Source organism: Mixophyes fleayi, chromosome 3 (assembly GCF_038048845.1).
Source record: "Mixophyes fleayi isolate aMixFle1 chromosome 3, aMixFle1.hap1, whole genome shotgun sequence".
In the NCBI taxonomy this organism is placed as follows: domain Eukaryota; kingdom Metazoa; phylum Chordata; class Amphibia; order Anura; family Limnodynastidae; genus Mixophyes; species Mixophyes fleayi.
In genome coordinates, this window is record NC_134404.1 from 26,718,562 (window position 1) to 26,742,204 (window position 23,643).

Here is a 23,643-nt window from a genome sequence, read left to right on the forward strand (position 1 = left end):
AGGGGGGAGAAGGGAGCGAGAGTGGACGTGGGGTGGAGGACCCTCGAGGAGGAGGGCTAAGTAGCTGGAGAGCAGAGTTAGAAGTGGTGGAAACAGGAGGAGAGATGGCCCTGCTCAGAGGAGCGTACAATCTAAGGGGAGGGGTGGACAGACAGAGAGAGACGCGGAGAGAGAGGGAGAGTAGGGGGACAGAGGCAGAAGATAAGGTAGGAAGTTAAGTGGGAGACAGAAAGGCTTTAAGTAAAAAAAAGGTGGGTTTTTAGGGCCCGTTTGAAACTGGACAGATTAGGGGAAGTTCTGATGGAGGGAGGGAGCTTGTTCCAGTGGAGGGGGGCAGCGCGGGCGAAGTCTTGGATACGCGCGTGGGAGGAGCGGGATGGAGCATGAATAGAGAGGAGGGTGGAGATGTAGGGCGCAGTGGAGTTGGCGAGGGCCTTGTAGGTGAGTGTGAGGAGCTTAAAGAGGATTCTGAAGGGGAATGGGAGCCAGTGAAGGGCTAGGTAGAGGGGGGAGACAAAAGAGGAGCGGCGAGAGAGGAAAATAAGCCTAGCTGCAGCGTTAAGGACGGAACGAAGGGGATCGAGATGAGAGCGGGGAGGCTAGTGAGGAGGAGGTTGCAGTAGTCCAGGCGGGAGATGATCAGAGAGTGGATAAGGCATTTGGTGGCATCTTGGGAGAGGAAGGGCCGGATGCGAGCGATGTTGCGCAGCAGCAAGCGGCAGGATTTAGCAATAGAGAGGATGTGGGGGCCAAAGGAGAGAGAGGAGTCGAGGATGACACCAAGGCAGCGAAGTTGGGGTACAGGGGAGATAGAGGTGTTGTCGACAGTGATGGAGAGGTCAGAAGGGGATGGGGTATGAGAGGGAGGAAAAACTATGAGCTCAGTTTTGGCAAGGTTAAGTTTGAGGAATCGAGAGGACATCCAGGAGGAGATGGCAGAGAGGCAGGCGGACACCCTAGAGATGAGGGAGGGAGAGAGATCAGTAGAGGAGAGGTATAGTTGAGTGTCGTCAGCGTAAAGGTGATAGCTGAAGCCGAAGGAGCTGATGACTTCACCCAGGGAGGAGGTGTATAGAGAGAAGAGTAAGGGTCCCAGAACAGAGCCCTGAGGGACCCCGACTGGAAGGGTGGATGGGGGGGGGGAAAGACCCAGAGGTGGTGACAGAGAAGGAACGGTGAGTAAGGTAAGAGGTGAACCAGGACAGGACTGGGCCGGAGAGGCCGAAAGACTGGAGGATGTGAAGGAGGAGGGGGTGGTCAACGGTGTCAAAGGCTGCAGAGAGGTCAAGGAGGATGAGAAGGGAGAAGTGGCCCCTGGCTTTAGCAGAGAGGAGGTCATTGGTGACTTTAGCCAGGGCAGTTTCAGTGGAGTGGAGGGGGCGGAAACCAGACTGGAGAGGATCAAGGAGGGAGTATTCAGAAAGGTAGGAGGTGAGACGGCTGCAGACGAGCCTCTCGAGAATTTTGGAGGCAAAAGGGAGAAGAGATATGGGGCAATAGTTCGAGAGAGAAGTAGGGTCGAGATTAGGTTTCTTAAGAATGGGGGATACGAGAGCATGTTTGAAGGAGGAGGGGAAGATGCCAGTGGAGAGGGAGAGATTAAAGAGTTGAGCGAGGTAGGAGCAGGTGGTGGGGGAAAGGGAGCGAAGAAGGTGGGAGGGAAAGGGATCCAGGGGACAGGTAGTGGGGGGGGGAGGATGAAATGAGAGAGTGGACTTCCTCGCCGGTGGTGGGACGGAAAGAGTGGAGGGGAAGGTGGTTGGGGGGGAGGACAGAAGAGTGGGAGGGGTAGAAAAGAGAGTGGAGGAGGAGATTTCAAGTCGGATGGCCTCGATTTTAGAGGAGAAGAAGGAGGCGAAATCAGAGGCAGTCAGGGAGGAGGGAGGGGGGGAGGGGAGGGAGCCAAGAGAGTGCTGAAGGTGGCAAAGAAGCGGCGGGGGTTAGAGGACTGGGAAGAGATGAGGGATTTAAAGAAAGATTGTTTAGCGAGTGAGAGGGCAGAGCTGTAGGATGAAAGGATGAATTTAAAGTGGAGGAAGTCAGCCAGGGAGCGGGATTTTCTCCAGTGACGTTCGGCGGAACGGGAGCATTTTTGGAGGAAGCGGGTAAATTTGGAGAGCCAGGGTTGGGGTTTGGAGCAGCGGGGGTGGACGGAGTGGGCAGGGGCGACCGCGTCCAGAGCGGAGGTGAGGGTGTGATTGTAGAGGGAGACCGCCTGGTTGGGGCAGGCCTGGGAGGAAAGGGGAGAAAGAAGGGTATCGAGAGAGGAGGACAGAGAGGCAGGGTCAAGAGCGTCGAGGTTACGTATGGACAGAGTAGGTTTGGGCGGGGGAGGGGAGCAGGAGAAGAGGAGAGAGAGAAGGAGAGGAGATGGTGGTCGGATAGAGGAAAGGGAGAGATGGAGAAGTCGAAGAGATTACATAGGTAGGAGAAGACAAGATCAAGGGAGTGACCAAGGCATTGGGTAGAGGAGGGGGTCCATTGGGTGAGACCAAGGGAGGAAGAGAGGGTGAGCAGTTTGCTGGAAGCAGGGTAGGTGGTGTTGTCGATGGGGATGTTAAAGTCACCGAGAATGATCGAGGGGAGATCGGAGGAGAGGTAGTGAGGAAGCCAGCTAGCAAAGTTGTCAAGAAAGAGGGAGGTGGGGCCAGGGGGGCGGTAGATGACAGTGACGCAGAGATGGATGGGGTAGAAGAGGCGGATGGAGTGAGCTTCAAAAGAGGAGAAGGAGAGGGAGGGTTCAGGGGGAATGACATGAAAAGTACAGGTGGAGGAGAGGAGGAGGCCAACTCCACCGCCTGGGCGGGCACCAGGCCTGGTGGAGTGGGTGAAGGAGAGGCCACCATAGGAGAGGGCAGCGGGGGAAGTAGTATCAGAATCGGAGAGCCAGGTTTCAGTAACGGCAAGCAGGTTAAAGGAGTTGGATAGAAAGAGGTCGTGGATAGCAGTCAGCTTTTTGCGGACGGATCTGGCATTCCAGAGGGCACAGAAGAAAGGGGGAGAGGAGAGGGGGAAATGGGGATGAGGTTAGCAAGATGAGCAGCGCGCGGGGGATGGCGGGGAGGAACGGGAGAGGTAGGGCGGGGGGAGAGTATGGGTATGGAGTGAGAGCGGGGAGGCATAGTAGGGAGAGAGAGTAACAGAACAGTGAGATAGTGGGGACAGTGAAAAACAGGTAAGAACAATGGCAGGAAGACAATGAAAAGGTGGAAGATAATAACGAATTAGGGCGTGGAGGGCATGGAACAACAGTACAGTGAGATAATAAGGATAATGAAGACAGGTAAGAATGATAGCAGAACAGTAAGATAATAAGGACAGCGGATAACAGGTAAGAATAAGCAGGGAGACAATAGCAAGATGGAGGACAATAACCAATTAGGGCGTGGAAGGCAAGGAATGATAGAAGGAGAGGTAATAAGGACAATGGAAATAGGCAAGAATAATAACAGGTAAAAGTAGTTGCTGGTAAATATAAAATCAGGAAAAACAAGATAAAGGCATATAAATAGTAGAATAATAACAGGTAAAAAGTAGTTACTTGTAAATGTACAATCAGGAAAAACAAAATAATGGCATATAAAATAATGTTTTATATGCAGTTGATGCAGTTAAGCCAGGGATTCAGCAGGAGAAGGGTTAACTGACAAGCCGGGTCGGTACACAGTAGATCAGTTGATGCAGATAAGCCAGGGATTCAGCAGGGGAAGGGTTAATTGAAAAGCCGGGTCGGTACACAGTAGATCAGTTCATGTAGATAAGCCAGGGATTCAGCAGGAGAAGGGTTAATTGATAAGCCGGTTCGGTACACAGTAGATCAGTTGGTGCAGATAAGCCAGGGATTCAGCAGGAGAAGGGTTAACTGACAAGCCGGGTCGGTACACAGTAGATCAGTTGATGCAGATAAGCCAGTGATTCAGCAGGAGAAGGGTTAACTGACAAGCCGGGTCGGTACACAGTAGATCAGTTGATGCAGATAAGTCAGGGATTCAGCAGGAGAAGGGTTAATTGACAAGCCGGGTCGGTACACAGTAGATCAGTTGATGCAGATAAGCCAGGGATTCAGCAGGAGAAGGGTTAATTGACAAGCCGGGTCGGTACACAGTAGATCAGTTGGACAATTGAAGACCAGGTTCGAGTTACTTGAGAAATCTGGTGGTGTGCTTCTCTACGCCCCTGCAAAGGTGTTCGATATTGGGCTGGTTTGCTGTCTACTGCATAATCTGGCTTTACAACAACATAGCTCATAGTAGAAAGTGAACAAGTAGGTACCCATGTACCATCTGCGCATCACCAGACTATGGGGTGGGGGGGGGATAGATTAGAGACCAATTAAATTCAAATGTAATTTTACATGTAAGTTGATAATAATAATAATAATGAAAATCATTGGTCATCTGTGTAATGTGTTTGCAATTCAATGTAATATAATATTTTAAGAGTAAGGATTGTTTGAGCAGTGGGTAGTGTGCCCTCTTCAATATGAAGCGGACACACTCTTGAATATGGCTTGGCAAGTGGCATACAAATGTGAATATTTTATTTCAAATGAACAGTCAATTATATCTGTCAGTAATACAACTGAAGTTTAGAGAAAACTAAACACCTACAACTAGGGATCACAGCCCTATCTTACCACACTGTGAAAAGGTTAAGGTTACTAGGTATGAATTGCAAAGTCTAACTCTAAAGTCTAGAAGTAAATAATCTGCATAAAATGCTTTAACTGAGCTAGGGCACTTTTACTGACCTAAGTCTGTACACCAATACAGGTAACTCCATGACTAGACTCAGTAATAGATAAGAATTTCTCTTTACTGCAGACCCAGTTGATATCATTAACAACAATCTGGATGTGCTACATGGTCTCCTGGTTGGGCAGAATCTCAGCATTCAAGATGACGCTTGATGGTGCCCATTCTTGCCTAATCAATGCTTGGAGTTTGTCAGAATTTGTGGGTTTTTGTTTGTCCACCCGCCTCTTGAGGATTGACCACAAGTTCTCAATGGGATTAAGGTCTGGGGGGTTTCCTGGACCCAAAATTTTGAAGTTTTGATCCCCGAGCAACTTAGTTATCACTTTTGCCTTATGGCAAGGTGCTCCATCATGCTGGAAAAGTCATTGCTTGTTCTTATATGGTTGTGAGAAGTTACTCTTGCAGGATGTTTTGGTACCATTCTTTATTTTTGGCTGTGTACTTAGGCAAAATTGTGAGTGAGCCCACTCCTGTGGCTGAGAAGCAACCCCACACATGAATGCTTTCAGGATGCTTTACTGTTGCATGACACAGGACTGGTGGTATCGCTCCCCTTTCCTTCTCCAGATAAGCGTTTTTCCCGATGCCCCAATCAATCTGAAAGGGGATTCATCAGAGAAAGCTACTTTACCCCAGTCCTCAGCAGTCCAATCCCTGTACCTTTTGCAGAATATCAGTCTGTCCGTGTTGTTTTTCCTGGAGAGAAGTGGCTTCTTTGCTGTCCTTCTTGACACCAGGCCATCCTCCAAAAGTCTTCACCACACTGTGCGTGCAGATGCACTCTCACCTAACAACACTATATCCACACTAAAGAGGATATCCCTGGGCGCTGATTTAAATAAATTGAAACAAAATAATCCTTATAATAATAGCATTAATCATATAAAATATGTAGCCACCGCTCTATTAACAGGGAAAAGAATTTATGCAGTTTCCTATAAAGATTGTTGTGTGATCAATCTTATTGCAAAGCAGATAGACTAAAAGATGGAAGCGCAAACAAATCCTCTCCTTGAGAATTATATACCACCAATACAATATCCTAATAAAACATTTTGTTACAATTATACATAATATAATATAACCATAAATCATATTATGGGTAACTCTCAAAATAATGGAGAAACAAGCCTTTGTTGAATTGAGAGCTCAAATATAAAAAGCGAGAAAACAGTTTTTTTTATGACAGTCATGTTTCAGTCTTTGCACTCACACCTGCTTGCTGCGATTCTTGAGTAAGCTCTGCCTGGTGGTGCCCCGATCCCAAAGCTGAATCAAGTTTAGGAGATGGTACTGGTGCTTGCTGGATGTTCTTGGATGCCATGAAGCCTTCTTCACAACTATTGAACCTCTCACCTTGAAGTTCTTGATGATCCTATAAATGGTTTATTTAGGTGCAATCTTACTAGCAGCAATATCCTTGCCTGTAAAGTCCTTTTTGTGTAAAGTTATGATGACTGTACGTGTTTCCTTGCAGAAAACCATGGGTTAACAGAGGAAGAACAATGATTTCAAGCATCACCCTCCTTTTAAAGCTTCCAGTCTGTTATTCTAACTCAATCAGCATGACAGAGTGATCTCCAGCCTTGTCCTCATCAACACTCTCACCTGTGTTAACGAGATAATCACTCACCTGATGTCAGCTGGTCCTTTTGTGGCAGGGCTGAAATGCAGTGGACTTATTTAACTTATGTGCAAAACAGAATACTAATTTGCAACCTTTGCATTGTAACATGGTTTTGTCCAGGAGACTGAAATAAGAAGTTTCTCAAGTTAAGTTCCTTATTGAATCAGGCCCATTGTTTGGAGTGAACAGTCTAGCTATTACATTTTAAAAATTATGTCTATATTAAAATACACTGTAATGATATTAAATAGTAGTAGAGAAACACATCATTGTTGCTTATATGGTGTGAAAAGTAAAGATGCAAGCAGGTGCAATGTAGACAAAATTACTTGCTCATATTTGAGATTTTGAAGTAAAATGAAATTGAAAATGTCAGTAAGTATAGACCAGTTTAACATACATGCTGGTGTTAAACTACATGTGCCTGATTCATTAAGGATCTTAACTTGAGAAACTTTTTATTACATGAAAAACCAGGCTGTATTTAACTTATGTGCAAAACAGAATACTAATTTGCACCCCTTGCATTGTAACATGGTTTTGTCCAGGAGAAATAAGAAGTTTCTCAAGTTAAGATCCTTAATGAATCAGGCCCCATATGTTAAAGTTAATAGGTGTGGCAGTACACAAGTGACAAAAAAAATAGATATTTGCTTTTATTAGAGTACTTTGCACTAATTCAATGAAAGCTATTACTAAAACTGGGTTATTATAGGATATTCAACCTTTGTACCTATGTAAGTACATTACTCATATAACAGAGAAGCAAACAACAGTAAGCTACATATGTATACAAGTATCATCTGCAGATTCAGCAAATGATTTATAACCATAGTGTTAGATAAGCTATATCTCTTTAAGGAGCCCACTGCTTAGTTATCTGAAAAGGAAATTGAAGGTTAAAAAATGTTGGAATTTTATCACCATAAAAGTAATCACACATGTGACCTGTGTCCTATGTAATCATCCATTTACTTCATTAGAAGCTATAGACACACGAGTCACACCTCATCAACTAGTCACAGACCTTTTACAAACTCCAGCTGACATAGAACATTCTGCAATTGTCCCAAAGCAGAATGTATTGACATTACCCAATATAGTTAATTGCATATTTAATGATATTCCTCAGTCTTCAGCACATCTTTCCATTCTGATTGAAAAATAGAAGGTTCACCTATTATTTTGGATTCGGATGATATGATGGCTCTCAATCATCTAGAATCCCTAAAGGAAGAGAATGATATTGATGATTCTCAAACTACATATTTGTTTGATATAAAGGGTGGACAATCTTCTAAAAAATTTAAGAATTCCTCTAACTTTTATCCTCTGCAATTTAAGGGTCCGTTCATGGAGAGTTTTTATAAAACTACCATGGACGATTTCAGTAGATTATGCAAAAAAAGCAGCAACTGAACCTTTTAAAGATAATTTAACCCCATTGGAGAGAAAAGCCATTTAAGATCTTGTGACAGACCGCAATATTATAATCAAGTCAGCGGATAAGGAAGGTGGATTGGTCCTTCAGGATAAGGACAATTATGTTCTGGAAGCACTGCGACAACTTAATGATGAGAAGTTTTATATTAGACTTAATTCCAATCCAACATCTATGTTTCAAAGTGAATTGAGAGACCTTTTGGATTCGGCTCTTGATAATAATGTGATTTCCAAAGATACTTTTTGGTTTCTTTTTCCAGCACATCCGGTGATCCCTACCTATTATCATTTACCCAAAATTCACAAATCCCTTAACGCACCTCCTGGTAGACCTATTATTTCTGGTGTTGGCTCTTTAACTAGTAATTTATCTTATTTTGTAGATGCACACCTTCAACCATATGTTCTTTTATTAAAGTCGCACATTAAGGATACATTGTCATTTTTGAAACTTATAGAGAGAATTCAATGGAAGTCCTCATACCAATTTTTAACATGTGATGTAGGAGCTCTCTACTCAAATATTCCACACGATAAAGGTATTGAGGCAGTCTCGACGTTTTTGACTTCTTCAGATTTGAATGGCCCTCTGTTTGACTTTATTTTATCATCTATCCGGTTCATACTTCAACACAACTATTTTTTGTCTGACACTCAATTTTATTTACAGACACTGGGCACGGCCATGGGGACCAGGTTTGTCCCGAGTTTTGCTAACCTCTACATGGGGCTTTTCGAGGAGAGCTGCATTTGGGGTTCAGAGTTTGGGGCGAACCTGGTCCTCTATAGCAGATATATTGATGATTTTTTTTTTGTTTGGGATGGGGATGACACTTCTATTTCTTCTTTCCTTACACATCTTAACTTTAATTATTTTGGTTTATGGTTTACGAGTAATTTTAGTTATGCAACTATTATTTTTTTGGATATCACATTAAAGATAAGGAATAATATTATTTATACTGAGACATTTTCCAAACCAACTGATACCCACAATTTTTTACACTACAGAAGTAATCATTTTAGACCCTGGAAGAATAATATTCCCAGGGGTCAATTTCTGAGGATGAAAAGGAATTGTTCATCTGATAATGACTTTAAGAAACATGCTAATATACTTTTTCAATCATTCATTGAACAAGGTTATCCAATTAAGGTGCTACAACGAGCCCTTGAAGATGTAGAGGATATAGAGAGAGTGAATCTTTTTGCCCAGCCAACCAAAAATAGGAAAAAAGAAGGGGAGGATGGAAGATCCTTAGTATTTATTACACAGCAGAACAGTTATGCTCGTCAGATAAAACAGATTATCGATAAGAATTCCATGATATTGACAGCTGATGGTTTACTAAGTTCCTCGGTCTCTAGAGGCAACATTGTAGTTTTTAGAAGATCCCGCAACCTTAAAGAACATCTGGCACCCAGCTTTTTTGATTTAAAGAAGGGGAAGGGAGGATCACTTACTGTTTCCCTAACAAATAACTGGATGTCCACTAGACCGAACGTTTTTTACCGTTGTGGTAGGAAGAAATGTTTGACTTGTATATCTGCAGATCATAAGTGTACTTTTTTTGTCTCTAATACCTCTGGGCAAGAATTTCCTATCAAAAAAGTTTTGAATTGTCAATCTACATTTGTTGTTTATCTGATTAACTGTTCCTGCGGGTTACAATATATATGACGTACAATTCGTTCCGTGGGAGTACGGTTTACAGAGCATCGTAGAAATATCCTTAAAAATGTGAAAACCCACACCTCGTCATCACATGTTAATGTCTGCAGAGGCGGTTCTCTGGAGGGACTTCAAATCAGAGCAATCGAACAAATAGATATTACCCCAAGAGGGGGGGAAGACAGATTCAACCTTCTGTGCCGTAGGGAAGCATATTGGATATTTAGATTCAATTATATGGTTCCTTGAGGTCTTAATGACAATATAGAGTTGAATAATATTTAATTTTAGTGCTATTTCTTTCCCCACTTTATTTTATATTATATAATTTCCCTTGCTGTGCCAAGTCATATTTTTTATAATTTTTATAATTATTATAGACGTTTACATATATTTATGTGAATACCTTTGTAAGAAGTTTCGATATGTGTGCATATATATGCACATGTTCATTTACAATTCAGAACTTTTTTGACCTTCTATATAGGATATTCATTGTATTTTCCTTGTAGTTACTCTATTCCAATTAGATCTCAAGCAGTTTGCTTTAGCAAGCAAAGCAGGAACAGTTTCAGTTAGTGTCTGGATGGGAGACCACCGGGACACTCAAGAGACTGTAATTCAAACTGCCATATATAATGGCATTACGTAAATATATTTTTTCACTCTTATGGTTAAAGATCTATTGATGTTATTATTTGTATATTTGTTTTTAACTTGTATTTATATTGGAACTATGTTATTCAAGACTCCTTATATTTATTCTTATTAAATGTATTTAAATGTAACTATTTGTCAAACTGTAAAACTGTTTAAGATTGCGAGTATATTGCAATGTTTATACTTGTTTGTTTGATGGTTGTATTTAGGGAAGCTATTATTAGTTTTCCCAATATGCATATAATAGTTAACCTGAGGGTTTCCACATGAATTCCATTCACATATGGTTTTTATTAAACAGATGATCGGAATCACGTTTTGACTGGCCGGATATCACCATGTGATCTACATATCGGCTTTAAATAGTATGTGATAAATGCAAAGACATTATTCCTCTGATGAAACCGTGTCACACACGGAGAAATGCGTCAGGACAATTGCTATTACATATCACTCTCTCAAGCACAGAGAGATACATATCGGATGTCCGCTTCATATACCCCGGGGTAATTAACTAGAAATATAGCAAGTGGATTTAGTGGAGTTCGCACAGACTGCCTCCGTATGATCCTTTCCGGCCGCCAAGCACATGAAGTGTCTTTATAGAGACTATTGATACTGCTGCTGCAGATTCTCTGCATGCTAACATCAATCGGTTTGGCTGGTGGACAATTGTGGTTATCGGGAGAGCGCAAGTATATCCTCTTTTTCAAAGAAACCTATCTGTCGCTATTTATCAACAAATTCAAGAATTTATGAGTTGCATCTTGCTCCAATTATTACCTGCACGTTATTGAGCAATTCAAGGACTTTCTCTATATATTTATGTTCAACTCATGTGCTACTTTCTAAGTCGGAACAAGGATAAATAAACATACATCATTCTTTGTTCTCATATGTTTATTGATTTAATTAACAACCCATTTGTTCAGTAAATTATCTACAATAGTAGTTTCTGGCCTCTGAGGTTTGGGAGTCTGACATACCAGTTGTATGATTATAATATACGTTGATGAGATATAGATATGTGCATTAATTCTGATATTTACTATTATTATGTATATGTGACGGTTGTTGTTCACTGCACATATTCATTCATTTATTTTATATGTTGTGATTTTATTGAATTCAATGTTATTAAATTTATCGGATACAGCGCCCCTTTACTTTTTATCTTACTGTTGTTTATTGATAGATTCAGATATCTATCTTAGGGAGCTGCGGTCCAACACCATATACTATTAATTGTGATTCCTAGGCCCTGATTAATTTTTGTTGTATCCAGTCTTCTAGTGACTGAAAAGAAGAAGGGGCTGTAGAAAGGGGGAAAAAGAGATATACAGAGGAGACACACTGGGAGAGACAGAGATAGACAGGACCAGCAGAGCTGATGTCCCCTGTTACCATTGAGAAAGTCTCGATAGAGATGAAATGCATTGGGGACTTGTTTTCACCTCATTACCACCCGTATCCAGGAAGTAGGTGCTCACTGCGTTTCACTGTGAGATGCAGAAGGACCGCGGACTCCTCCTCTATATTCCAACGGGAGATGCTGTGGCTGCTGCCCACCTTCGACTCTTCAGCTGCACTGAGCCTATCTCCTGTCATTTCTCCACACCAAGGACATTTCTTGTTTTCCACCTCCAGCATGAGTGACTGTATGTTCTTATTGGACATTTTTATTGGACATTTTCTTATGTAGATGTCTACTTTTGGGTCTACAATACTTACAAGTGCATAGTACTACTTTTTTTCAGTGGTTATTTTTTGTTGTTATTTTTTAATTTTATTAAATTTTGTTTTCGTTTTTTTCATCTGTTTGACTGGTTTGGTCATTAGCAGTAAGTTTTTATACTTTTCTTGGGATATCACACATGCAGACATTCCACTTTTTTTGAGACATGTCCATTATTTGTAGCTCTAGTATCTAAGAGCATTATTGGTCTGTTTCTATGTGCCCATACTATTATCACCAGCATGGATTTGTGACCCCATTGCCATATTAGAGACTCTCTTTTCCATTGTTTTCTGATTTTTGGCTAACCTATATATGACCTTTGGGCTCTTCACTCTCACATCATTAGAGTCATATTTGCCTGTTACCTTGGTGTAAGTTCATTTTTTTTATCTGTATTTTTATTTTAAGTTTTATTTTTTATTTTTTATTGATATTGAGTAGGTATTGAGATTTGGAACTCAATTCAGAATAGGTATGTTGACTGTAACAGGTTTGTCCATTGCAATTAGCTACCACCAAGAGGTCACTGATATTTACATTTGGGACCCCAAGTGAACTAATTATTTTACACATCAAAGCTAGCTCAAAAGATAATTATGGATGAAAAGACATTCCACATTTTATAGTACCCTCCTGCCAGTTTGATCAAAACTGTTTTATTGTAAAAATAAATAAGGCAAAGTTTGTAATGAACACACTATGGGAAAATTGAGGTATGGTATAAATATTGGACATTTTGAAGCAAGATTCAGTTGAACTTAGAGGGAAGCAGAGTGAATGATCCTAAAACACCAGCAAACAGGTAGCTGTGACAGGATGGACTGTCTATGCCACCCTGTCTGTAATGATGCTGTGGACCGGTTTGGCTTGCCTTGCCACTGTCTCATTTTGGTTATCCCAAATGCGTCCACTAACCGCAGTAGGAGGGGCTTAACCTTCTGCCACCGCTGTACTCCTTAGTGGCTACCATAACCGCATACTTCTCGGTAACTTTCCATGCTAGTGTACCCCCTTGCTGGTACACATGGGCTGGTACTCTTGACTTCTTGCCTTCCGATAAGGGTTACTGTGGTTGTTGTCCCTGGCCTATCACACTGGCCAGAGCTGCAGGTAGCGGACAAAGCACTGGTACTATAAACCTCTGAACAACTACAAAATGGCTTAGATTTGGGTCTAATTTGCAGGATACAGGAATTACAGCAGGGAAGAATTTGTCAAAGCAGGATCTTGAAGCAAATTATGTTTATTAGCTCAAGCGTCCTAATAAAGAAAATTCACACTAGTTCATGGTACTAGTGATCAGAAGGTCAGATGGAACAATAATACATTTCAGTGCAATGTACTTCCCCCTGTCCACGAGCTGCCAGGGGTAGGGGGGCTCAGCCCACTCTCCTTCTGGTGCCTGTCTGTCTGAGGCAGAAGATTTATCTTTTAAATCTCCCGCTGATAACTACCTCTAGGGACCCTGCTCCGGGATCTGGCTCTCCCCTCTGGCTAAAAGTAGTATGAAAGGGAGAGAGACCAGGTCATGTGACAGCAATTAGCCTCCTGGGACCCCCAGGAAGCGCTGCAGCTCCTGGATCTATTTGATCCCAATAGGCTGCTGTGGAAGTCCCTCTGGCAGCCACTGAAACTGGCTACCCGAGTGTAAAGGATCAAGGGCCTCTGCAGCCCCCTGTGGACCACCAGGGACATGGTAAGTTATTTTCTTTATTATACACACCTATACATACATCCTACATTTAAATACACATTTACATTATACACATTAAAAATACACATAGCTACACTTCCGGCGCCAGTGCCAGGGGTTAACCCTTCCAGCACTGCAGCGCCTATATACATTCATTTTTACATTTATTTATATATTCCCCGGCACCTAGCGCCGGGAATTAACCTTCATGGCTGCGACACCACAGCGCACACTGCATAGTACATTTTTATTTACATAAATACATTTAAATATTTGACTCATTCATACGGCGCCGGTGATTTAACCTATCCGGCGCCGGATATTAAGCTTTCCGGCACAGGAGTCAATTCCAAGATGGCCAGCAGCACATGTGCGGCAGACGGCACTTGGGGAACCCAGCCACACTAGCGATGTTGGTTTATCTCATATATATGTGCAAGTGTACAGTATGTAACATAGGTTTGTTTTGTGTTTTTGTTATGTAGGTACTTAAGGAAGTGTAAATAATTAGAAGACTTATTACCATTGTGTTTTCTTATCTTGTATTTTTATGACCTAGAATATATGTATTAGTGCAAGAGAGTTGAGTTTTCATGTCTTTAACTTACTTTGAAGTCACTAAAGCTATAGATATAGATACATACTTTAAAACTGCATATATGTATCAGGCTTCAAGGTTGAACAAATATTTTCCGCATAGTCAATGAGCCAAGATAATATATCTTTCTATATAGCTTATTTATTATCACATAGATATATTCCTTGGACTGTAGCAATATACAGTGATTCTATTTTAAAACAGGAGCCAGTCACACGCACACATACGTATGAATGTGTTTATATAAATGTGTGATTGGATTAGTTAGTAATCTCACCCTTTAGTTATAAGCCAACCAATTGTAAGTCTGGCATAATATATTTCAAGACATATATGAGAGTTATATAAGACAGATCTATATAGATATATATATATATCTATATAGATATATAGATATATATATATATATATATATATATATATATATATTAATACTTATATGGTAAATAGAATAAATATCATATTCCGCAACATTAGCCATATTCATAGACTATAAATTCTGCAAATTATAAGTTTCCAAATACAGTACAAAATTATATTTTGTTGTAAGGTGAACCAAGAGAGGAGATTGTGTTGCAGTAACTTTCCACCTTGGTGGAATGGCCTTTTCCACCGTAAAAAAAATTATGCCACAACTGTCCGGTTATCTCTTACCATTGACTTTGTAACTATTGTGACTTACATTTACTTGGTCAAAGTCTACAGCCATGTTACATATATTAAATTCTGCCTTTTAACATGAGTAAGCAAATACACATTATATCACAGACATATTGAACTTTGGAGTCATTTGACATGTAAATGACTCCCTTACCTCTGTATGACACTTGCCATATACACTGAATTATCTTAGAGTTATGTATTTAATGACTACTCATAAAATACAAAATTTTGATGACTTATTTTCTACACATGGTTATGACTTGAGAAAGTTGTGCTACTTGCATACTTGGGATGACTTCACATTTCAACACTTTTCATCTAACAATTTCAGCATAAACAAATGCATATCACATATTTTAAGGGTCAATAAAATACAAATTAAATTAAACATAAAAAATTATCATTCAAATAGATGTATGCCCAATTTAAATTTTCCTCATACTTTTTCAGTGCCTATAAACATCTGTTATAGATTCCTGCAAGCTTCAAGCTAGTTATAGGTTTTTTTTTTCAGACATTATTATTTTAATTCCTCAGGGGACTGTACCTTACAGCACAAACAGAACCATTCTATGGCATTCATGCCCCAAGAAATATATTACACAGAAAGGCAACAATACAAAGCAACCTTAGCACTTTGTCTCCTGCCAATCAGAGTTAATAATAGATTGCAGCGAGCATAGACATTTTTAATCCAAGTGGGATCACGATATGATAGATGAACTAAAAAATGACGGTCCCAAGAACAAAAAACATGGAGAAAACAGTTGTTTTCTCAAGATAATGGAGCTTTTCACTGCCAACCTTAAAAACCAACAGCGTCTCAAGATTGCTTTAGTTTACCATTTTAATGGATTCCATTGGCACAGGAGAAGTGCATCTGAACCAGTGCATGGGTTGTCATTACAATGCGCAACCTCAGTCATGCATGCGCAGTGGCCACTGGGGTCCGATCAACTATTCGCTGGCAGCGCTAAGTTGCCGATGAAGGAGGTTTTAGTTAGTTTAGAAGTGGTGGGGGTGGTTTCCAAGGACTCAGCAATGAGCCCTGGCTTGATAAATCCAAGTGTCAGGACACTATGTGTGGCATGCAACAATACAATCTTGCATCTTACTGCTGCCCACTGGCCACCAATGTCAAATAGTGTACTATGTCACCAAAACCCTCACCCCAATCCTGATGCACCATAGGTAACCTGAGGTAGTTCCTGAGCTACCATGATGGGGTTCAATAAGAAATGATGTTCAAAAGATGACAAGACACAACAAATGATTATAGCCTAATTTATAATATCTTCAGTACTGTCACGTTTTCTATACTGCTCCACATGGAATCTATAAATATTGGTTGTAGTTTTCTTATATAAAGAAACAGATATGTTATGTTTAGTGGTGAATTCTGGTTAATTATGAAAGCAAAAAGAACATCACTTCATATATATCACTCCAAAAACATACTGGTAGGTTAATTGGCTGCTATCATATTGACCCTAGTCTGTGTGTCTGTCTCCCTCTGTGTCTGTGTATGAGTGTGTGTCTATATTAGGCTCCAATGGGGTAGGGACTGATGTGAATGAGTTCTCTGTACAGCGCTACGGAATTAGTGGCGCTATATAAATAAATGATGATGATGATGATGATATACAACCTCGGTGTAAATTTTCTTTAATTTTTTTAAACATACATAATGAAAGTTTAAGGCATTTTGAAAGGAGCTTTGTATCCTCTGTTTCTTCTAAGCTGAGTGATCAGCAACAGGGTAAAATCCATTGTTCAGAGTTGCACTAAAAATAAGATTCTTAAGACAATTTTCTGGAGTGGAGTTAAATTGAATTAAGCTTATTTTCCAGATTGTTCATCTTAGATTGATCAATGTCTTTGTCTACAGTTATTAAACATGTATTTTGCCTAGAGTTTAAATTACTCATGAAGTACATCCAATACTAAATATAAAATATTAAATGTCTTATCAAATAATATACTAAAAACTAGTGAGAAGTTCAACAATTAAAAGTTAGAAATTAATTTTATACTAATATTCAAATGGGTTTTCTACATTTCCAGTAATTCCAAATAAACTAAATGTATAGAGTTGCTTGAAAAATGAAAACCAACACATGTAACTATTTTCTGTATATATGTAATTTATTCATGAATGCTGTCAGGTTGTTTAATATTCAGTTATTAAAGAACAAGTAAAACCATCATAGTTGCCAACCTAGTATATTTCCCAATATGTGGAAACTGTGGTTCTGCGTTTATTACTTGCTTTCCTGTTGCTATAATATGGGCGGAATGAATAAGGTAACATAAAAATAAAAAATAAATTAGCCCAGGTTATTGTAATTGAACAACAAGTGATAGCAGTAGGGCGAGTATCTTACCACACTGTGAAAAGGTTAAGGTTACTAGGTATGAATTGCATCATCATCAACACCATTTATTTATATAGCGCCATAAGTTACAGAGAACTCACTCACATCAGTCCCTGCCCCATTGGGGCTTACACTCTAAATTCCCTAACACATACACACACAGACTAGGGTAAATTTGTTAGCAGCCAATTAACCTACCAGTATGTTTTTTTGGATTGTGGGATGAAACCGGAGCACCCGAAGGAAACCCACGCAAACACGGTGAGAACATACAAACTCCTCACTGATAAGGCCATAGTCGGGAATTGAACTCATGGCCCCAGTACTGTAAGGCAGAAGTGCTAACCACTTAGCCACTGTGCTGCCCATAAGAGACTAATTGCAAAGTCTAACTCTAAAGTCTAGAAGTAAATAATCTGCATAAAATGCTTTAACTGAACTAGAGCACTCTTACTGACCTAAGTCTGTACACCAAGCAAACTGTACCATATGTCTGTTAATTGCTGTCATCTTTCATAAGATACTTAAGTGAGTTGAGCTTCTCTATGTTTCCCCACTCTGGGGCAGTGCTAAAATAGTTTGCTAGTTAAAAAGCTCTATAAACACTGATGGTATTGCTAGTCATGTTTTAAGTGAAATATTTGAAAATCTTTGCAATTAGAACATTTTCCTATATAACCTGCTTGTGATGGAGCACAATTATATTATAATTTTTATTTTATAACAAATGAATTATAGGATGTCAAGGTCGGAAACTGAATAATGAATTTAATGAAGCTTTATCTGTGAAAATGTCTTTTGAGGCCTGATAAGTAAAAACGTAGTAACACTTACAGCATAAACATCTAACTGTGGAAGTAAAAGGGAAAATATACCCCCTTATATATTTATTGTTATGAGTGTAGACAAAACTAAACATAGCATCTCTTAGAAATGGGTAATGCTTTGTGTTAATCAGTAAAAAGAACTGTACAAAACTGGGATAGGTGCAATAATAATTCTAGTATTCATAACATAAGTTTTCTTATACATATAATTAAGAGTCATTTCCCCTTTTAGAAATATGTTCTTCAGTAAATTTCCCCATGATATCTCCTGTCAACCACATGTATTCATTGTAAAACTGGTATTACAAGAATTATTATATCAAAAATGGGTGTGCTGACAAAAGTGAACAAACTTAAAACTCAGCCAATACAAACAAGGGGGAGATTACTTCAACTGTATTCTTTTAGAGGCCTAATGTGCTGGAATAAAATTGCTAATGAGCAATAGAAATACATTTAATTTACTGGAAAATAGTAAAATATTTTACATAGTAACATAGTAACATAGTTGATGAGGTTGCAAAAAGACACCAGTCCATCAAATTCAACCTATTTGGATCTCCTGCAGTCCCTCAATTATATTTGAAATTGATCCAACCGCCAAACTGTTTCAATTGTGAAAATCCCCCAGGACCCCAATATTGCAGTCCTATTTTTACCCTATATCTACTGCTATCCTTGATTTGATTAACGGTCGTATCCCTGGATACACTTTTCCACTAAAAATGTGTCTAACCCTTTCTTAAACATATCTATTGAATCTGCCATCACAACCTTCCCTGGCAGTGAATTCCATATCTTGACTGCCCTTACTGTAAAGAACCCCTTCCTCTGCTGGTTGTGAAGTTTCCTCTCCTCTAACCTTAGGGGGTGACCATGTGTCCTGTGTATAGTCCTTGGGGTAAAAAGTTCCCATGATAGTTTTTTCTGCTAGTACTATTTGTATTAAAAATAGTATTCCACATCTAAATTATTGGTACACATCAACTGTCTTCAGCAGGGGTATTTTATGAATTTAGTGGGCCTGTTTGGAAAAGGAGTGCTTGGGCCCCTCCACAAAAAACACTGTAGGTACCAGGAAGTACCTCGGACAAGATTAATCTGAACTCTGTAGTAAATCTTTGTTTTGGTTTCTGAGCAAGAATCTGGTTGTAACCACCTTACTTGCAGTACTGCCCAAATTGCAAATGCTAGGTAATGGAGGGCCGGCGAGAGGCAAGCACAGGGATTCTAGGGGCATTTACCAAATACTTGATTTGATTGGGCTTGCCTTACCTGCTTATCCTTTTTTTCAACCATACAGATGAATTCATGTATTTTTAATAGCCTCCACCTCCACAGACAGGAATATGAGAGTGGTGCCAGGGTATGGGGCACACAGCACAGATAACACTTGATTGTACTGTGCTACAAGAATGAATGAATAAATGTGGCTGTCCACTTAACTCTTGTACCCCTGGAATGGACAATGGCAGCAGCGCAGTGCTCCCTGAGACCCTATGCTATCCTGCTCCCAGACAGAATTCTGGATATTAGCAGCAAACTGTCCAGTTCACTCAGGTGAGAAACAGGTTAACTTATGGTTTTAATGAGTTTAATACATAATCAACCACCATCAGCATAATCATTAAGCCTCCCATTAGCATAACCATCAACATAAATATTAACCTTCCTATCAGCATAATCAGTAATGCCCCTATCAACATAATCATTAAAGCCCCCCATCAGAATACTCCTTAAACTCCATCAGCATAATTGTCAAACCCCCGCTGTAGGCATAATCATTTACACCCATCAAGGTAATCCCCCATCAGTATAATCACCCTCATCAATATAATTATGAACCCCATTAGAATAATCCTTAACCCTATCAGCATAAATCTCTCCACTGCAAGCATAATCAGCAATTCACCATCAGCATTATCAATAATGCTCCCCCAGCACAATTATTACCGGTCCTCCTCATATTACTTACTTTAACTCTGGAAAGTCTCCATACTTTCTTACCTTGCTAGCCAACTAATTCCTCCACAGCCACCTGATTGGGAGTTCTAGTCCGGCCCACTTGTGGACTGCAGCATCAATTGCTCAGCCTCTAATTAAAACAGTTTAGCCAGCCTAGGCACCTTGTTGGCTACTGACAGGGAGGGAGGAAGTGTGTACATTTCCCTGCTGCTTGTCAGCCTGTCTCTCACCTGCTCTGTAAGTCACTCCCCCACAGAGACCAGGCATGTGTAGTCAGACTAACTTCGCCTGGAGGGACTCAAAAATCCCTTTCCCTGGGCCTGTCCGGGACCATGTTAGAATGAATCTCTAGATTGTGTCTATACATGCCTAACCTCCCACTGGTCGGCTACCTCTCTCTCTCATCCCTTCTTCCCTTCTCCCCCTTCCTCGACTCCATCTCCGTTTCTCCCATCTCTCCGTCTCCGTCCATGTGTCTGTCTGTCTTCCCCTCCCTTTAGATTGTATGCTCCTTTGAGCAGGGCTCTCCTACCTCCTGTTTCCATCACTTTTAAGTGCACTCTCCAGCTACTCAGCTCACCTCCTCTCGGTCCCTCTGACCTCTGTCTCCTCTCGCTTCTCTCCACTCCCCTCAGTGGCTCTTAACCTGTCATCCGTGCCCACCCTCTTGGGCCCAAGTTACCTGCCTGTACTAACTTTTCCCCTCCCTCTCTTACTTGCTGTGCCTGAGCCCCCAGAGTTATAGTGCTTACTGTTACTTGTACTGTGTTGTTTCACCTTGTGCTGTGCCATTGTTTGTCCTTGTACAGTGCTACGGATACTTTGTGGCACCCTATAATTAAAAATTAATAATAATATACAGCTGTGGGTACGTGGTTTTCAGGTTTAAATGTAGCTAAACGTATGGTATCAGATAAATTTGCCTTTGTGAACTTTTTGATGGTTTATATGTTTAAAATAGACTCCAAGGGGTTGATTTGGAATTGGACACAAGTCTATTTGATTATACAATTTTTTGCACATTTTGTAAAACTAGTCACACTGTGCACTCGCACCAGTAATTTCAGCTACATGTTTCTAAGACTTAATTGCTGTTGCACTTCTACAGGCAGATCAGAGGCTTTCACATGCAAATGTAGTACAGTAAGGCCGGGTATGTGGGCACAAGTAAAGCGTTCCCTTTCAGGTGTGTCTAATTATGAGTTATGTGTTGTTTTTTTTAAGTACGTACCTTACCAAGTAAAAATTCTGCACATGCGCAAAACATGAGATGTGTGTAATTTTAAATAGACATATAAATGTAAGTGTGCAAATCCATATTTGTGCATACACAAACAGGCAACTACTACGTTCAGCTGTTAATCACATCCTAAGTGGCTACTTTGCAAATATTATAATAATAATATATTAATTGGTAACAATACATGACTTTACCAAATATGCTAAAAGTTATAAAGCTGTCAATCTAGTGATTTATTTTAACAAAGCTTCATACTACATTTTGCAATTTAACTCAAATCATAATGCCAGAATGTAATCCAATAATTGAATCAGAAGTCAGAATTTCATGCAGCCTAGAAACCGCTTGTGACAACAAAATCCATTCATTAATTAATTAATTGACATGAAAGTCTTCTCTAAGATAAGTGATTAATGAATTGAGCCCATTTTTAATCAGTCAGTGGTAAATAGCAGCAGGCAAATATCTCAGATGAAATGGATTATGCTGACATCTCTGCATTTGAATATTGTATGTACAGGTTCCAATTATCCCTAATTTCTAGGGGCACTCCCAATTTTTGTAATTTTTTTTTAGTACTGGACAAATACACAGTAGGAGTTTATTATTTTATAGGCTTTAGAAGTTAATAATAGAAATTGAAGAAGAGAGGGGTATTTATAATGCAAAAGGTATTATCAAACTCAGTAAACATAACATGATGGGGATTATAGAGCTACAAGCCCTAATGTATATGGAAGCAGCGACTTATGAGTAAAGTGTTGCTGGAAAGCTGCAATTGTTATACTTGTACTGGCGAATAGGAGGTTCTTGGTGCAGTGAAAAACATCAGAAAATCCAGTTTAGAATGTCAAATAATTTCACTCTGCATCAAAAGCAGAAGAAAAAAAAAACTGGAAAAGGAAAAACCATACCTCACAATAAGCTTCTCTCTAACTGGTGGTCAGCAATCCTTCTTCACTACATGTGGCATATTAAAATGCAAAATCTCAAAGGCTGACACTCATGTAATAATGAAAATAATCGGTTCTATCTTTTAAATGGCACCGAACAAATGGGCAAACAGAAGCATAAGACATTTTGAACAGTTGTTAAATCAGAAAAATATACAAAATACATTTTTGTAACACCTATTTCTTGATTTGCTGTGATTTATATTCGGCTCACTTTAACCTGCGATCTGTTCTCTATCTGTGCTCAGGTTTTCACACAGTAATATAATTTGATGCTATAGCTTACCAATTTCTATTCTATATTTTTATATTACCAAAACACAAAGGTCCTTGGTTTTCAGAACTTGCTATATCTTCTCATTAGTTCGTATTAAAAGGACCATTTACACACATATACAATATAGTGCTCCATTGACAAATCTGGGGGTAAATGTATCAAGCAGAGAGTTTCCTGGCGGTTTGAAAAACCAATCAGATTCTAGCTATCATTTATGTGGTACATTCTACAAAAAGACAGCTAGACTCTGATTGGTTGCTATAGGCAACATCTCCATTTTTCAAACCCGCCAGAAAACTCTCAGCTTGATACATTTACTTCCTGATGTTATTATATTTCTCTAGCTTTGCATAATACTCATTGAAAAGCAAACACCTCTATGAACCACATATTACCAAAAATGTCATACAAATGCATCCCATTGTTACAATACAAACATTTCACATTTGGATAACAATATTCTGATGTATTACAGAACTGAATAAAAATAAACTGTAAAATGCTAAAAAAGAATATGGTCCATACCTTGTGTGCTATTTTGTTTTACAGGTTTAATCCTGAACTGTGCACAGTATTCTCTGCAGGCATGAAAGTTGTGACATCCCAATTATGTGCCAGATGTGTAAACGATTAAGAAGGTAATTCTAGGTTTGTTTCACATATTCCCAATCAGATACTCACTGTTCTTTTACAGTTGCAACTTCAAAATCACAGCATTTGCCTGAATGATTTTTGTAAGACGCAGTGAATCACACCAAGCGAAATCAAAGGAAGTGATGTAAGCAAGAAAAGTCATTCTGGTTTCACAGCCATCCCAGACAACATGATTAACTAGTCACTCTTCCTGGTCTTGTCTAAACAAAGTCATATTTGGTTTGTCCTGAGAGCAAATGTAGATTGCACTTTTAAACATAATTTAAATGTAACGTGCCAATTTAATTTTCAGTGCAGTACGTGCTTGTTAAAGATTAAAATCAATGAATGCATTCTACAAATGAAAATAAACATGTGCAATGCAAAAATAATATGTATATATATATATATAAAGAATAATAACTATATAGGTTTTTTTATGTATACACTTTTTCAAGGAGCAGGAAGTAACAACAGATGCTGTCTCCAAAATTCTCACTTAAAATGACTTTTACCGCGTTC

At 39.7% G+C, this 23,643-nt stretch overlaps 1 protein-coding gene across 1 annotated transcript in view; it reads right to left on the reverse strand.

The window, feature by feature from the left end:
- The window catches only part of LOC142143417 (maltase-glucoamylase-like), a 191,734-nt gene extending 168,501 nt beyond the window's left edge, over nucleotides 1-23,233 (reverse strand). The window contains exon 1 of the mRNA XM_075201251.1: nucleotides 23,014-23,233. The gene's annotated coding sequence lies outside the window, so the exon portion shown is untranslated. The remainder of the gene's footprint in view (nucleotides 1-23,013) is intronic.
- Between the last annotated feature and the right edge of the window lie 410 nt (nucleotides 23,234-23,643).